The following is a 14,792-nucleotide window of genomic DNA, read 5'->3' on the forward strand; positions in this document are numbered from 1 at the left end:
TACGTATTGACATTTTGTGAGAAAGTTTTCCACCTTAGCAAGAAGTCTGTTCAGGAGGACTCGGACAATAATCTTGCCAGCTACAGATTGCAGCAAGATCCCGCGGTAGTTGCCACAGTCTGACTGGTCTCCCATGTTCTTATAAATATTGATGATGGAGGCATCTTTAATAGCTTGGGGTATTTCCTCCTTTTCCCAGGAGAGAGTGGAGACGGCTGGTAAGCAGAGGTCCTCCTGCTTTATACACCTCAGCTGGGATTCCATCAGGCCCTGAGGCTTTGTTATTTCTTATCTGTTTGATGGTAGTAGCTATCTCATCGATGGATGGAGGACAGCTGAGGTGGGTCAGCTTTGGATGCTGAGGGACCTGCTAGGTAGTCAGGACATCCACATCAGTGTTTTGATTGAGCAGTGAATGGTAGTGCTCTTTCCAGTGATGAAGGATGCCTTCTTCATCTTTAATTAGGGAGTTACTGTTGGATGAGTGGAGGGGGTCTGTGTCGTAAGCGATTCGCCCTCAAAATGTTTTGGTGAAATTGAAAAATTCATGCATCTTGTGTTGATCTGTAAGTTTTTGCATTTTGCTTACTTTATTTTTCAACCACTTGTTCTTTAGATTGTGAAGTTCATGCTGGGCTGCCACTTTCTTCTTGCAGAAGGTATCAACTTTGATCCGAGACTGAGGGTTGTTCTTCCAGTCAATTAAGTTAGCACACTTATCATCGACGAGTACATTGACTTCCGGGTCATTTTCATCAAGCCAGTCCTGGTGTACACTTTTGATCTGGCCGAGGGTCTCTCTGCAGGTTTTTGTCATGACACTGTCGAGAATACCCCATTCAGCATTGGGATTTGGATTGTTTGTCAGCCCAGGTTCGAGCTGCTTTCTGAAAGCATGTGCTACCGCTGGATTTTCCAGATGTTCAATGTTAAAGCCTCTTTTGTAGGCTTGTTGTATTTGCCGTTTTGGGGTGTCGCTTAGTGAGAGTTTGGCTGTGACGAACCAATGATCAGTGTCACAGTGGTCTGAGCCATGTATGGCTCAGGTGATGAGGACATCTCAGCGATATCTATCTCTGACAATGATGTAGTCAATGAGATGCCAGTGTTTTGATCGTGGGTGTTGCCATGAACGCTTGAACTTGTCAGCCTGCCTAAACAAGGTATTGGTGATAGTGAGGTTGTGTGTAGCACATTTGCTGAGAAGGAGAAGGCCGTTGGGATTACACTTGCCTAGTTCATTTCTCCCTAGGATTCCCTGCCATATGTCAGCATCTCTTTCAACTGTGGCATTGAAATCACCTATGACCATAACCTTGTCTTCTCTGGGGATAGAGGTTAGCACTCTGTCAAGGTTGGAATTACGGTAAAGGCTTCCTTGATGCCATCCTCTGCATCCAGTGTTGGGGCATATGCACTGATGAAGAAGGTATGATGTGAGTGATTCAGTGGGACTCAGAGTGCCATGAAGCACTCGTTGACTCCAACAGGCATTTCAGTTAATCTGTTTAGGATGGATTGGCGAATGGCAAAGACAACTCCTAAATGCAGTTTCTCCCCACAGCAGGCTTGCCCTTCCAGAAGAAGGTATAGTCGGACCCCAGTTCTGTAAGTTGTCCCTCGTCTGGAAGCTGGGACTTAATAATGGCTGCCTTTTCGATGTTATACGTAGCCAACTACTTTACTACAAGGGCGATTCTTCCTTCAGGACGCTCATTTGTGCCAGTATCCAGAAGGGTCCTAACATTCCATGCAGTGACCATAAGAGGTTGTATAGTTTGAGTTTTGTTTTGATCTATTATTATGATTGTGTTTTTGACCATATAAGGATGACCTTACTGGATGCAGTTGCCCACTCAGGCTGGTTCTTTAGTCAGGCTATGTTTAGGGTACCTTTTTCTAGCCCGCCACCTCATGTGGGGTGAGCAGAGTGGATCCTCAAAAGGGCTGCTCAGTCACATAAACAGGACTGGATTGCACTGCTGCCTAGATCCCAGTGCATAAATGACCATTTTCTCTGTGCCGCCCATGTGCTGAGTTGTGACTAGAAACTCCTGGCAGTCATCTCTGCCTGTCCCCATTGCCACTCATCTGCTGCCAGAGGGCTTTTGGGGGTATAAGGGTTTTGATGATGAAGAAAGGTATGATGAGCTGGATGATGGCTGTGCATGAGTTGATTCATGTGGTGAGGCAGGAGTGCAGGCCGCAACCACACATCTTGGCTCTCCCTTTTCCTGATCCAGTGGTGCAAGTGTTGCAATGACTGGGTAGAGGGAGAGTTGTAATGGACTGCCGGTAGCTCAGTTTGCTAGGTTTCGCTTTAGTAGCCTGTCCATCACGCATTACCTTCATCCTCTGGTGTAGTTGTTGGGTTCCCATGTTGGTCACCTCCTCTGTCTATACTGCCATTGGGATCTTGTTGGAGCTCTGTAAGCATGTCTGCCTGATGTTGGGCTTCACCACAGGTTTTTCGTTCGGGGATTACTCCCGTAGCCTTATATCTACCAAGGTTAATCCGCAAGGCAGCGGGGCTGTGGTTGGTAGGCGCCATGACGTGTCCACATTACCAGTGGGCCTATGCGCCGTCTTTTTGGGGCCCACTACTGCTCCAAGATCCCCTGCGGTTCTAGCCTGGGCTCATGAGGCACCAAGTTACCGTGTGTTGCCACAAGGAGGCACAGCAGGAGTCTTGATGGTGAAGAGGCTGTGTACTGACAGGGGAAGACTTATGCAAGTTGTTTCCCTGTTTGCCATGAGGGCTCCCAGTAGCGTTAGCTGAAAGCAAGAGGGAGCAAGCAGTGTTTGCAACTTAACACTCAACATAATGCTGCCACACTAGATGCATTACACCACCCTGTGTGCTTAAACACACACACACACACAAACAAACAAACATGATAAAACCAGGGTTGTAGTGGTGCAGGGGCAGATCCAGGAAAACTAAAATGGGGGAGGGGGGGTCCAAGGAGATATGGGTGGGGGAACATGGCGAGCACAGTGAGCCCACCCAGCAAGGGGGGTTTTGGGGGGGTGCTGTAAGCCCCCCTCCCTCCCCCCCCCCAAAAAAAAAAATTAATAATTTTGAAATTTGACCAAAATACTGGGCAATTTGAGACCATTTTGAATCCATGTGCACTTGACATTAGGCAATATTCTGAGGTCAATAGTAATTACTTTTTACTTTACAAAAATTGCCTGAGTACACTCCAACATTAAAGATATTTATTTTTAATTTTTTACCCCTATGCCCCGGGCTAGGGTGGCACCGGCCGTACCCCTACACGGGGGTAAAATGAGAAAAATCAAGTTTTCCAAAAATAATTTTTGACCTTTATAAATGATAAACAATAACAAAGAAGTAAGAAAAACTTATATATTGTCCCTCTTAAAACTTCCCTGGTGCCTTAGTGACGAGACAAATAAGGGGAAAGTTGTTTTTTACGTCGAGCGTTCGCTGTCACAACACACTTAGGGGTCATTTTCCCCGCTTACGTTTGTGTCGAAAGTGGCCAATAATGCATATATTTACTCATCATAATACTTCTCTCCTATAAATAATTAATTTATAATTTATTTTGTTGCATTATTTTTCATAAAAAGTGCTCGGCGACACACAGCAGTCTGTCGCCAGCTGTCTGGCTTTGTCTGTGTCCAGTATGGCCAATAATGCATATATTTACTGATCACAATTTAGAATTAATTTTTTGCATTATTTTTCATAAAAGGTGCTTGGCGACACACATCTGTCGCAAGCTGGCTGGCTGGCTGTCTTTGTGTTTGGTATAGCAAGTAATACATAAAATATTAATAATTCTACAAATTAATACATTTATAACATAATCATAGTATTGTTTTCCAGTAATTCTACACTACAATACAACTACACAACTTTTAGCAATATTCCTTTGATACAACATGATAAAATAAACAAACCATGAAAATGAAACAAACAAAAGTAGATAATTATGTTCAGGAAGCTTCCCTGTGGCCGAGGTGTAGTGTGACAGGTAAATAGTCACACTGGAACCTGAAAACCCGCGCTGGGCATTTAAACAGTGGAGGGAAAAGGCGCGCATTCTGAAACGTCACCCGGGGCGTGCCGGTCAGACATTCTGGAATGTCATCCGGGGCCTAAAGGTTTAGGGCATTAGCCCACCCAGGCACAGGTCACTGACCCACAACAGGGCCAGGGGGGCAATAATAATAATAATAATAATAATAATAATAATAATAATAATAATAATAATAATTAATAAAAATCAATAAAAATTATGATAAAAATAAAAATAAAATAATAATAATAATAATAATAATAATAATAACCATAAATAGATACAAAAATTAACAAAAATAAATCGAGAGTGAGAAATAATGTACAGTATGTACTATGTATGTTGAGACCCTGCAATTGTGTGTAAATGAGGCAGAAAGTCAGATTAGCAACCTGGGACTTGGTCACAATTTTTGTGGTGCTATATGGCAGCAGGGTCTACCATTAGACAACACATTATGCTTCCAATATCTTCCCAGGTACTAGTACGGTACTTCCTTGTTTGATAGCTGCCTACTGCCGGATCTGCCCTTGTGGGGACATACCTGGGTACCACCCATTTACCCACCCAGGCTGGGATTTGGGGTTAAAAAAAGGCAATTTTTTTCATAGTTTGTTTCCATATTTCAATGTAAATTTACTCTTTTGGTACCTCACCCCCCCCCCTCCTCCTCCTTCCTTGCTGTCAACACCTCACCCCCCCCCCCTTTCCCAGGGGTGAAGGTAGTTTTAGGCTTTAAATTTTTATCTTATAATATGTCACAGACTAAAGTTAGGAGAACATAATTTGCTTTGCTGGAATCCTTGCAAGATAGCGAATAATTTGAATGTAGATATTACACACCTACAGTAAGGGATAAGGGATTGTGGACCTGTATTACATTACAGTAGTGATTTATGAGTTCTAGTGTATCTGGGTAGACTCAGTCGGGGCAGGAGAAGGGCCAGCATAAAGTAATGAAAAAACTAAGTTGAGAGGAAAGTGAAAGTGATTGGTGAGTCAGATGAGAGGCGGGTGTTGCTCGGCGCCAGCGAGACAACCCTCTGACATCAGCTGGTCGCAAGTAAACAGACCATTTCGAGTCCTGCAATTTTAGCTGTGTTGATTTAGGAGTGCTTACTGCATATACAGCTCCTCCCCGACTTACGACCTACTCGACTTATGACCACTTGCACTTACGACCTGCCTCAGTTGTACCAAAATTTTGTCCAATTACGTATTTTAGAGTCCCAACGTCAGTACACAGGCAAAATTTTCGTTTGTAATTCACTTTAAAATGGCTGGCAAGCTTAAAAGTGAGAGTTTTGTGGTGCTGAGAAGAAAAATAGACACTCATTTTAGATTTTATATGTATACTGTATTATTTAAGCATTTTTGACTTACAACCATTTCAACTTACGACCTGGATTTGGGTCCCAAACCCTGTCGTAAGTCAGGGAGGAGCTGTATATCATTACACCATATATTTTTCTCATATATATTAGTTAATAAAAGTTTTTTTTAGTATTTTGTGTTTCTTTGAAGTACCATACTAAATTAGTTCTTTGAAACCACATCGATTTAGTGGGAATTTGATTTAAAGCGAACTCTCTTGGAAAGTATCTCATGTTATATCGAAGTTTTACTGTAGTGGTATTGGACCATCTGATGAGCACAAACCTCTTGTTTTTTCCCCATTAAAAAGCCACAATTTTTGGAAAAACATGACTATACAGTACAGTACAGTACAGTACAGTACTTTAACCCCTACGCCCCGGTTGACGTTCCGGAATGTGCATCTTTTCGCACCATTGTTTGAATGCCCAACGCTGGTTATAAAGTTCCAGCATGACTATTTGATGGTCACACCACATGCAGGGTACAGTAAAACCTCAATAAATTGGACTTCAATATTTCAAAATTCGCTTTTTTTGGACTCTGAGATGCTGTGGTCACCAGAAATACTTAATAAAAAATATTAAGAAATGGGGAAGATTAAATAAAAAAAATCTTAGAAAATGAACAACACTTACTGACTACCATACAGTGGTCTAATCAGATTTGCTATAGGCCTACTGAGAACTAAGATACTTGAGTATGTAAGCAGGCTGGGGCTGATCAGGTGTTGCCACATTCGTCAGGTTTATTTATTTATCGATTCATTATTATATTCTCATGTGATTGGCCTCTTATGATTTAAGGTTCATCATGATTAATATAACATCTTCAGTAATAGAGAAAAATACAATACTGTATGTAATTTGTAATATGACTTAAAATTGAAAGGATAAGCTGTATAAGAAGGTTGTTTGCTGAGGTAGTAGGCACCTACCAAACAGGGAGGTACTACTGCCTGGGAAGATATTGGAAGCATAATGTATTGTCTAATGGTAGACCTTGCTGCCATATGGCATCACAAAAATTGTGACCAAGTCCCAGGTTGCTGATCTGACTTTCTGCCTCATTTACACACAATTCCAGGGTCTCAATCGTTTCTCTTACCATTGACAACACAACATACTGTATACAGTCAACCCTCACTTTACGCGGTCCCACATTCCGCGTTTCCACGTTTACGCGGTGCCCTGCCAGAACCCAGGATGCTCACATTCCGCGGTGGGTGTACCCCTTTACGCGGGTGAAGTATAATTTTTTTTAATTTAGCTCATAAAATTCATACAAATTATCCGGCCAGAATATAATTTACATTGCTGGAATTCTTACAATTTGATGATCATTTTGAATATAAACATCATAGATTTTGCATTAGACATACAAATTTTAGATACACCTAAACCCCGACTTACGACGGGGTTAGGGACCCAAATCCAGGTCGTAAGTCCGATATGGTCGTAAGTCCGATATAGATAAAAAAATAAAAAATAAATAAAAAAATTTTCAAAAAAAAAAATTCAAAAATTTTTTTTTTTCAAATTTTTTTTAAAAATCTACAATGAAATACAGTACACTAAACGTAAAAAATAATGAGGAATGGATACAGTACAGTAAAAGTAATAAATAATGAGGAATGGATACAGTGTGAGTGAGCACTTACCTTAAATGTAGTCAGCTGAATGCACACAGGGCCCCCATAATTTTCTATTTACAGGATACATGGAGACTATATTAAATGGATGAAGCAGAGGAGGAGACAGGGCTGGGTGGGTCATCAATGTCGCTTCCTTCAGACAGGTTTATGTACTGTGGTAACTTGCTGGTTGAAGGTATTGGATCATCTTGAGGGAGTGAAGAGGCAGCACTGGTGGGGCGTGAGGAGCCAGTACTGGGGGACTTCTTGAAATAGGTGTCCAATTTAGACTGCACAGTTTTCTTTTTCTTTTCATTATAAATTTCTCTGTAGCAAGCAAGTGAATCTTGGATCATTCTGTCAACTTTGGCATAACGCTCATAATTTTGATCCATGTCATCAAACATTTGCATTGCTTTATTAATTGTAGCAAATGCCTCTGCCATATGTTTCACTGAAAACTTTTTGGGGGGTGCAGGCTCTTCTTCTACATTTTGTCTCTCTTCTTCCTCTGCAACTTTCTGTGCATCTAGTTCAATAAGATCCTCGTTACTGAGCTCTTCTGCTACACTTTCAACCAACTGTCCAACATCTTCAGTATCAATTTCTAACTCCAGCTGTTTACCTAAGTCCACTATCTTGTTACTAATATCCAAAATAACTTCACTTTCATTAAATCCTTTGAAACTGTTCACATATCTTTTCAGGATTTTCTTCCATATTCCATTCATGCAATGTTTTGTAACCTGATCCCATGCTGCATTAATGTTCTTTATACATGACAAAATGTTGTACTCCTTCCAAAACTGTCTGAGCGTTTTCTCACCTTCAGTAGCAGCAACAGCCTGAGCGAAGGTCGTGCGTAAATAATATGCTTTAAAGGCAGAAATAGCACCTTGATCCATGGGTTGGATGATAGAGGTAGTGTTAGGTGGCATGTACACTACCTTAACATCAGGGTGCATGTCGTCCAGGTGTGGTGGGTGTCCCGGAGCATTATCCAAAATCAGTAAAATCTTGAATGGAATCCTTTGTTGCAGACAATACTCCTTGGCTCGTGGAATGAAACAAGTCATGAACCAATCCTCAAATAGTACTAGGGTCATCCAGGCTTTCTTGTTACTGCGATAAAACACTGGCAGTGTGTGCTTGCTGACATGTTTAAAAGCCCTGGGGTTCTCTGAATGATAGATCATGAAGGGCTTTAGCTTGAAACCAGCAACATTCCCCCCCAACAGAAGTGTAATTCTGTCCTTGAATGCCTTGAATCCGGGCATTTTTTTTGCCTCTTTGTGGATGTATGTCCGGTCAGGCATGCGTTTCCACAATAATCCAGTCTCATCCACATTGAATATTTGCTCTGGCAAATAATTCCCTTCCACAATCACATCATCTAACTCCTCCTTAAAAGCTTCGGCAGCACCAACATCGGCACTAGCTGCCTCTCCACTCACCTTAACACTGTGTAGACTGTAGCGTTTTTTAAATCTATCAAACCACCCTTGACTTCCTGTAAAGGTTTGATCACATTCATCTCCTGCCTGCTCCTTCAGGCTTTGGAACAGGCTTCTTGCTTTAGTCTGTATGGTTAGAACACTTAAGGGTACACGCTTCTGCATCTGGTCTTCTATCCATATCACCAATAATTTTTCCATATCGTGGATAGGACCTTGTCTTTTCTTTGTTATTATAGTTCCCTTTATAGGTGTTGTTCCTTTCACTACTTCACGAATACGTTCCTTGTCCTTCAGAATAGTGGATATAGTCGAGTGTGAGAAACCTAGGTCGCGTGAGATTGTTGCTACTGTTTTTCCATTCTCATACTGTGTTATTATCTTCAGTTTCATCTCAAAAGTAATTGCCTGTCTCCTTTTCCTTGGAGTACCACCAGCACTCTCACTTTTACGCTTTCCAGTCATTATAAAGTCAATTAAATACAATAATAAGGAAAGTTCACAGCGCGATCAGTATAGGATCTGATAATGGCTTTAAAACAAAAGCGCTCAATGGTGAGTGCAATACCGGCCTTAAAAGCCATCCCTCCTCTCGCCGGAATGAGCGTTTGATGCTATAAACTCTTGGCGTCATTTGAAAAAATTGCAGTCACAGTGATGCATGATCATTGTATCCCGTGGTAGAGTCAAAAGTAATTAAATAAGTACCATTGGACGTAAGTCCGTATAGTCGTAAGTCGGGGTTTAGGTGTATAATGTTTACTCTTGAGTAAATATCTTTTGTGCAAAATATATGATATTTATATTCAAAATATTCCTGGTCTTACAAGGAATCCAGCGATGTCAATTATATTATCCTAACTTTAGTCTGATTTATTATTTATTACTAAAAAGGTAAACAGTCTGGTATTCCCACACATTTATCTAGTAGGGACGTTGGTGGGGGGAGGGAGGGAGGGAGGGAGGGACCGGCGACCGACCATCTGTTACGTTGTGAAGAATATTTTTTTTTTTATTAACTGAAGATTTTTATTTTAGCTCATAAAATTCATACAAATTACCCGGCCAGAATATAATTTACATTGCTGGAATTCTTACAATTTGATGATCATTTTGAATATAAACATCATATATTTTGCATTAGACATAAAATTTTTAGATAAAATGTTTAATCTGAGTAAGTATGTTATCTTTTGTGCAAAATATATGACGTTTATATTCAAAATATTCCTGGTCTTACAAGGAATCCAGCAATGTCAATTATATTATCCTAACTTTAATCTGAGGTATTATTTAATACAAAATGTTAAAATCTAAATTTTTCACCCAACATCTCTTGAAGGGAGGATTGGTGGGGGGTGAGGGGGAGGGTTGGGACTGACCGCGCGGTTGGAAGAGGGGGGGAGGCAAGGTGGGGTACTTTGATTGACAGATAGTGTCGTGAAGAATATTTTTTTTTTTTATTAACTGAAGATATTTGTTTTAGCTCATAAAATTCATACAAATTACCCGGCCAGAATATAATTTACATTGCTGGAATTCTTACAATTTGATGATCATTTTGAATATAAACATCATAGATTTTGCATTAGACATACAAATTTTAGATGTAATGTTTAATCTGAGTAAATATGTTATCTTTTGTGAAAAATATATGACATTTATATTCAAAATATTCCTGGTCTTACAAGGAATCCAGCAATGTCAATTATATTATCCTAACTTTAGTTTGAGGTATTATTTATTACTATACCTGGTTTTCCCCCCAAAATTTCTCAGAGGGAAGAGCCAGCAGTGTAGTGTGAGAAGAGGGGGAGGGAGTCGTGTCCATTATTTGAATGGACATTAACTTGGCGACTGTATTTCTCTATTTCTCTTAAGTATTAATTGTGTGCATGTACCATCATAAAATTAACATGTTATTTTTACTACAACATAGTTATGTGTCGTCAAAAAGTGGAGTTTGGGGATCGGCCTGGACTCCATTTCAATTAATCCCATATGTTATGTTATTCACTTTACGCGTTTCTCGCTTTCCGCGGTACCCTCCGGGTTACATTAACCGCGTAAAGTGAGGGTTAACTGTACAGTACAGGTTGTACCTCTCTAGTCCGGCATTCTGTGGTCCAGAAACTCCCGTGTTTCGGAACGATTTTAATTTGTCCAATAGGTAGATAGGCAATTTTTTTTTACCATTAATGGTTAGCTACTTATATTGTTCCATTTATTAACATTAAATAACATTACAGGTACTTCAAACAACCATATTATTTTTTTACATTAATTTTACCACAGCTACAATCAGGGTCTTATTTTCTTCAGTTTTATATGTAGAACCAATCAGTCACTGGTTTTTTAGGCTTTAACATAAACAATGCCGGCAGCTGTCTCGTCTTCTCGTGTGTTTTAATATTCCACTTATTATTAATAAATTGTATTGTTAATTTTGCACACACAAACATTAATTCAATAAAAACAAATTCAGAAAAATTAATTAAAATATATATGAACAGTAAATAAGTGTTGCTTTCATATCCTTATGTAAAGTAATGACGATATGTTTTCACGTGTGCGCACTTACATACGCGATCTCTCTTTTTTCTTTACCATTATCGTTAGCTACTTCTATTGTTCCATTTATTAACATTAAATAACATTACTTATAACAACCATATTAATTTTACTACAGCTACAACCAAAGTCTTATTTTCTTCAGTTTTATATGTAGAATCAGTCAGTCACTGGTTTTGTATTCAATGAAAACAATGCTGTCTCATTTCCCCGTGTGTTTTAATATTCTACGTATTATTAATGAATTGTATTGCTCATTTTGCACACAAACATTAATTCAATAAAAAAGACATTCAGTAATAAACAATAATGAATCTTTTGTACATAAGAAAAATGACACTGTTTACACGATTTTGCACGTCATCTGCACGTTGGCGGGCTGTTGAAACCCGTCGAAATTCAAGTTTCCGCCGTCAAAATTTTTATTTTTATTTTTTTGTGTTCCAATAAAATACGTTGAATTAAAAACTCGCGAAATTTGAGAAGCTACTATAAGACATTTAACCCTTCAATATGTCTTAAAAGAGACCATGATGCAGAGAAAGTGGTGCTAGTGCTTCCAAGCATAAGCACAAGTCACTATCTATCCAGGAAAAGGGTGAATTTCCATGGTCCGGCAATTTCCATGGTCTGGCACCGGTCAGGTCCCGAGGTTACCGGACTAGAGACGTACAACCTGTATATACTGTACATTATTGTTTCTCACTCTTGTTATCATTATTATTTTATTAAAAACTTTACTTATCTGAATTATTATTATTACTATTATTATTATTACGGGTTGTACCTCTCTAGTCCGGCATTCTGTGGTCCGGAAACTCCCGTGGTCCGGAATGATTTTAGTTTGCCCAATAGGTAGATAGGCACTTTTTTTTTTTATTATTATACTTATCTGAATTATTATTATTATTATTGCAGGAGTATAATATTTTCCCCCCTCAGGCTCCAATGTGGGTCAGTGACCTGTGCCCGGGTGGGCTAATCCCCGAAAAAAAAACAACAACAAAGCTGCGGGTAATTAAGGTTTGCTTACATCCAGCAGTTCGGCTCTTTCTCTCTGTTTGTCCGTACAGAGTACAACATTTAACCCTTCAATATATATGAACAGTAAATAAGTGTTGCTTTTATATTCTTATGTAGAGTAATGACGATATGTTTTCACGTGCGCACTTACATACGCGATCTCACTTTTTTCTTTAACATTAATGGTTAGCTACTTATATTGTTCCATTTACTGTATATACTCGTCTATAACCCTCCCTCGTTTATAGGTCAACCCTAATTTTTTACCAAGACATCGTTAATTTATGATATTCATCGTTTATTGGTGGATCCAAGTTTTTGAGGGTAATGGAACAACAAAACCTTCAGTAAAAACACTCTACATCCTATAAACTGAGGCTTGCCGTGCCTGAAACACAGAGTGCCTAGGGCAAATTGTTTACCATTCATTATTACGGCACTTTACACTGAAATGCGGGTAGGTTCAACAAAAATATTGTATATTTCCATTCAAGTATTTATTCAAGTCAATTAAGAGGGAATATTATTGTAATACAACAGTTTTTTAACTGAAAACCATTTCAAAAGTGATTAAGGTAACATCTTTTGAACGAAAGAAAGAGAAAGTCATTGTTTTCATCACTATTTTTTCCCACTTTCCACTGTAATACGTACGTCATTTCAACAAATATATTACATTTCCGTGAATGTATTATATCAAGCACAGTATGAATAGAATATCACTCATATAACAGTATTTTAACCGAAAACTATTAAAAAAACGAGTAACATCTCTTGAACATCGGAAGGTTAGGTAAAGTCTTTTGTTTTCGTCTTGTAGTTATCCTAATTTACATTGAAATACATCACGTTTCAGCAAAACCACTATTTATTTCTGAGAATACAGTGGTCCCTCGGTTAACGAGCACAATCCGTTCCAACAGGTTGCTCATTAACCGAAAAACTCATTAACCGAAACCATTGTTTCAATGGGTTTTTGGGTAATTGGTTCCAGCTCACCGAAAATTGCCTAAATTCAACAAAAAAAGTAGAGAAGTACACTTACTTTGAGGTGTGTATATAGAAGGCTCCAGGATGATGATGATGGTCATGGGAATTAGAATAGGGGTGGAGGAGAAGGGAGAAGAGAAGGCATTGGGGTGGAAGAGAAGTCACCCCATGGCGCCATTTCACCCATAACATTTTAGTTCTCTGTGTAATTCAAGATTATTTTCTTTAAATCTACACTGCACTGCATTATATATTGTCAATATGTAAAATAAGTTTCAAAATAACTAATAATTTGCTTGCAAACACAGAAGAAAGCATTTAGTTGAAGAGAGTCTGAAGCAGGATGTTACCTCCACTGAAAAGACAGAGAGACTGGCGCCTGTTTGGTGTGTTGCCAGGCTGGATGGCGTGCATGAAACTAGTTTCCTTACCTTCAATTATGTTCAATAATTGTTAAAATGACTAAAAAAATTTAATATTTAACTTTTAAAATTATTGAATTGTATAAACTTCTTGATATTTACTAAAATAGTAGAGAATTTAAGCCCTAAAACCAATTACTGTATTGGCGGACAAATACTACAGCTGGTGGACCGCCAAATGCAAGCGAAAACATGTTGAGGTCGGCTCGTAAAAAACTCGTTAATCGAGGGATTGTCGTTAACCGAAGTTAAGAATCTTATGGAAGGTAAATCTTTAACCGAAATCTCGTTAACCGAGGCGTTCGTTAACCGAGGGATCACTGTATGGAAATGTAATATTTTTGCTGAAATGACGTACGTATTACAGTGGAAAGTGGGATAAAATTGTGATGAAAACAATGACTTTCGCTTTCCTTCGTTCAAAAGATGTTACCGTAATCGCTTTTCGAATGGTTTTCAGTTAAAAACTGTTGTATTACAATAATATTCTATCCTAATTCACTTGTGATGTAACAGTTTTTAACTGAAAACGATTAGAAAAACACGTGTACCGTCTAGCTGATACGGCAGAGCCCTGGTCGCGAAGGCTTTGTTTTTGCATCGGCCCTTCTTAAGCAGCCTTTAATTTTAGCGTACGTTGAAATTGTGTTTACCGGTATATTCTTATTTTCTTGCTTTTTATTTTCCAGAAATATGACAAGTTTGTATATAATTCAATGTTATGGTACTTTAATTTATAAGTATTCATTTTTAAAAATACAGAAGACACCAAACAAATACCAGTACGGATATTTGCGTGACTCTCCTGCCAAAAAAGACCAAACAGCTGGTACTCTCTCCCTCAGCCCTACCAAAAATAGCCCAACGACATCTTTCTTGTTTATTCTCTTCCAATTTCTCACCTTAACTGCTATTTTCTACTTCATATTGCATACATCAGATAAACTACAGTAACTGAGGTTATACACTTATAAATTTGATTACCGGGTACTGGCAGGATGCCGTTACAACCACCTGACCCTACCAACAGTGTTGCAATTCAGACACAGCATTTTTTTTTTACATTTTTGGTATCTCCATTTCTGTTATTTTTTTTTCTGTGGGGTTTGCACAATAGTAAACTGTTTTACCTACAGTATTGTAAAACGATTTGGGAAAAGAAATACTCGGTAACTTAAAATTTTAAACCGAAAATCTTGAAACTGGCAACTGTGTAGATGACCTGACTCGCATCATATTATGATTTTGATGGATTTTAATGAAAATATTCAGA

Source organism: Homarus americanus, unplaced genomic scaffold (assembly GCF_018991925.1).
Source record: "Homarus americanus isolate GMGI-L3 unplaced genomic scaffold, GMGI_Hamer_2.0 scaffold32871, whole genome shotgun sequence".
NCBI classification, from domain to species: domain Eukaryota; kingdom Metazoa; phylum Arthropoda; class Malacostraca; order Decapoda; family Nephropidae; genus Homarus; species Homarus americanus.